Source organism: Amborella trichopoda, chromosome 9, assembly GCF_054954075.1.
Source record: "Amborella trichopoda isolate Santa Cruz 75 chromosome 9, AtrichopodaSantaCruz75HAP2 v2.0, whole genome shotgun sequence".
Taxonomy (NCBI): domain Eukaryota; kingdom Viridiplantae; phylum Streptophyta; class Magnoliopsida; order Amborellales; family Amborellaceae; genus Amborella; species Amborella trichopoda.
The window spans coordinates 14,976,745-14,980,948 of record NC_142344.1 but is presented as its reverse complement, the minus strand read 5'-3'; positions in this window follow the sequence as shown (position 1 = coordinate 14,980,948).

Sequence of the window (4,204 nt, the reverse complement as noted above, 5' to 3'; positions counted from 1 at the left end):
GCTGGCCCAAAGCATGGGCATTGCTATGGTTAGGGTAGCCCCACCCATTTTTTTTTCTCATGTTTGTGTTCTTTTTTTTTTTCACTATCTGCTAGGCCCGGTCCTACCCAAACCAGGCCGGAGGTTGCCTCGAGCTACCTTGCCAATGGCCCCACACGAATCTTGGGCCAGGCAGGTGGGCGGGCCTAGCTCAGACTAAGTTCAACCCCGCAAGGTTTAGCCCAAATCCATCACCAACCCTATAGAGTACCATACCTTATTAGAGAGAAAGGAAGTACTCAAAACAAAATATGGAAATATTTTGTTCTCTTAAGAAAAAGTGAGTTTTTTAGTTTATTTAAAAAAAAGGTAATTTAATAAAGTACACCTAACATTTCAACCATTTAGTACCTTTTTCAACTATTGTGTATTTTGATGGATACTTTGAAATTAAATCAAAACAAAATGTTAAATAGTTGATTACTTATGTATTTTGATGAAATTCCTCTTTTAAAAAGCATTCAAAATATTCCATAAAAAAAAAAGAATGGGGCACTCTGGAAGGAAGCATGTTTAAATTGGAGCATATTGCTAACTTTGGGAGGGAATGGTGATAGGAGAGTAGAGAACAGTCATTCGTATGTGGGTCCAAGTTCAAACAATTTCTAAGCAAATAAAGCAATGTCTTTACCTAATAATGATAGTCATTCGTCCCAAGAAAACGCGGATTGGAAGCATTGGGTGACAGGATCGGTGTTCATAAAATCAAACCGAAACAGTTAACCGAACCTGAGATTGGAAGCGGTTTAATCGGCCTAATTGGTAGACTGGCCGATTCAACCGTTTTAACCGGACAAGTCCCGGGTGGTCAAAAAAGTGTTGAAAAAAAAAAAAAATCTACTAAAATATGAAAAGCATATAAAGAATGATTAAAACAAAACACATTTAAATGAAATTGAAAATTAATGAAAAAAAAAGATTTTAACCCATTTTTTATTTTCTTAGGGCTATTTTTAAAATTTTCTGAAACAAATGGAAAAATATAAAAGTGAGTATTAATGACCAAAATAATTTTAAATATTTACCATAATGTAAAAAATATTTAAAAATGTATTACAAATCAAATTCCTTATTTATGAGAATTTATATATATTTTTTGAATTTTTTTTTTTTTAAATACCGATTGATCACCCTAACCGCCCAAAATTGGAACCGACCACTGGCCGGTTCCGATCTAACCGCGCGGTTAGCAATTAGATCGAACGCTTTTACGAACAATGGACATGATAGAGCTTTAAAGGTGAGGTGCGTTATCCCGATGAAGAATTTGGAAACTCCTTTTGTGAAAATTCTGAATAAGAGCTTTCCTTTAAGAGCTCAATTAAAGTCTAAAGAGCTAGAGAGTGACCTCTTATTTTCGGCTTCCTCCGCATTTATTATTATTATTATTATTTAGGTGAGTCAGTGGGCGAGGGCCCCTACCCATGGTAGGAATTGAACCTAGGACATAGGGCGGCAAAACCTCAACATTTAATTAGCTCGGAAAACAAAAGAAAAAGAGTGGGGATTGAAGCACCTCCACCCTACTTTAATGTTTTTTTCTAATGGAGAGCACGAGTAAATAAGGAAAAGTACATAAGAAACCATTTATTAGTAAATAAGGAAAAGTATATAAAAAACCAATAATTTTTAGTACAAGAAGTCACAATCATTCTAGTCTATTAGATTTTCTATTGCGTGGTTGAAATTGTGTCATTGCCTAGGCTCAAATTTAAGAAAAACAAATTCGAACTTCGTGACATGTCCCAACCCCAAACCATCTAATTTGGCATCTAATGACTATGGGAAGTTGTAACCTCCTTGAAATAATACTAAATGATCTTACAATACATAACAAGCTATAGCGAATTCTCACATCTCATGCATACATTTTTAATTATTATTTTAGATAATTATATCTCACTCAAAAATTACAACAATGGGTAGTATGATGTTAATAAACTTCTGAATAATACTCTAGGAAATATGTGTAGCAGTAAATTAGTAAATAGTAAGCAACATTGTGCATGGGAAATGGATGGAAATAGAACCTGCATCTACTTTTGGAGAAGGTTAACATGTGAAATTTTCTTTAAAAAACAAACTACGAAAATCAAACAAACGGAAAAGGCTCTTTCTAATTGGTAGTGCAATAAACGGAAAGGGCTCCTTGAGAGTGCATAGCATGGTCTCGCTGGAGCATATTGTGTTTCTACTCCACGGCACAAATTTTCTATTTAGGATGATTTTGTGGACATGAAATTTTGAGGTCCCCTCCAGAATCGTGAAATGAGTAGTTGTAAAAAATAAAGGATCTTCCAAAGCACTTAGATTAGTAGTAAAATTAGATGATTTTTATTTGACATTAGGATATTATTTTTTTCTCGTTACATAGATTTTTATTTATTTATTTATTTATTTATTGAGGTTGATCACTAAAGAGAAAAAAAATTATATCCTTTTTCTAAAATACGCCTAGCTAGGGTTTTACTCATAGGACTGAATCTAGGATATTTGCTCCCTTGGGAGCAAAGAATAGCTTGGGTTTTTCAAAAACTGATCTTGAAAAGTGGGTCCCGTAACTACCAAGGTTAAGTTGTAGAGTGCATAAGTCCAATGAATCTCATTGGGAGCAAAGAATAGCTTGGGTTCCAAAAACTGATCTCGAAAAGAGGGTCCCGTAACTACCAAGGTTAAGTTGTAAACTGTATAAGTCCCAATGGGGCTATATATATATATATATATATATATATATATATATATATATATATATATATATATATATATATATATATATATATATATATATATACTTGGTAGGATTAGGTGTCTTCATATGGATAGGTATCGGTTATGATAAAATTAAGTATTCCATCAACCCATAAATGTTAGTAGTTGCATATTTATGCTAGGACTTATTTATTCTTTATTCTTTGACATCAATATACATTGAGTTATCTGTATATTCTAAGATTCTATAACTCCCTATGGTATTCTTTATTCTTTGACATAAATATACCTAGAGTTATTTGCATATTCTAAGACTCTTATCACTCCCAATGTAAGGAGCGAAAGTGCCGCACTAGCGTCGCTGGTTATTTTAATTTTTTGCCAATTCCAATTAGAATTGCCCGAGTTCTACAAAACTTTCATGGGACTATTCATCTCACATCACTTTTTTATCTTTTTAAGAAAAGTGCTTCTAGTCTTGCTTATTTGAACTCGCTAAAAACGTAAAATAAATAAATAAATAAATAAAAAATAAGAAGGAAAGGGAAACGATCGGTTTTGGGGGAAGACTGTCCCGCTATCAGTACCTTGAATCGGTTCAATCGTTGTTGATTTCCGGTCTGGATCAACTATGCCTGATCTCAATCGGTGGGTTTAAAACATTGCTACAAACAAAAGATTCAAATAAAAACCATTTTAGGGCAACATTGTTCTATCAAAAACTAGCCATTTTAGAGCACCTTGATTCTCCTCCACCTGAAATCTTATTTTCGTAATCACTCTCTTATTATTTCACCAAATTGATTTAAATTTGTCTCGAAGTCTTCTTTTCTATAGATCTTCAATAGATTTATTTTTGCAGAAATAAACAAATCATAACTTTGAACGATCTATGCTAGAAATTAGAGTTTGAGGCTTTGAGCTTTAGGCAATTTATAACAAAAATCAAAAGGAATGTTTTGATATCCTGGCTTTTAAGATCGTGAAATCAAACCTGGTAGAGAAAAGTCAGATTCACATATTTTTGCGTTAAATGGTTTGTATCTCAAATGGGTTTTTCTTTTTGAACTTTTGAAGTGTGCTTTTTTATTTAAATAAATCTATCTTGATTCAAATTTCAAAAACAAATTCACTTTTGATTTAAATCATTTCGAAACAATCATTTTTATTTAAATTATAAAGTTTAAAAATTAAATAAAAAAGAAATCGATTTCAAACCCAACGATTTGGGGTTTTATGCAAGAGAGTGAACTGACTGGATAGGGTTCTATGCAAGGGAGTGAACTGAGGACATGCTCCCTCAGGAGCATAGTATCTTTTGAGCAAAAACAAACTGCCACATATTCTTGATACCTTGAGATATTGGTACATGTGGGTGTATGAATGTTGTGCGTTCTTGTAAAATCATTCATTCAATAGTGACAACAAATGATGTGGGGAGACCCATAAAAACAGA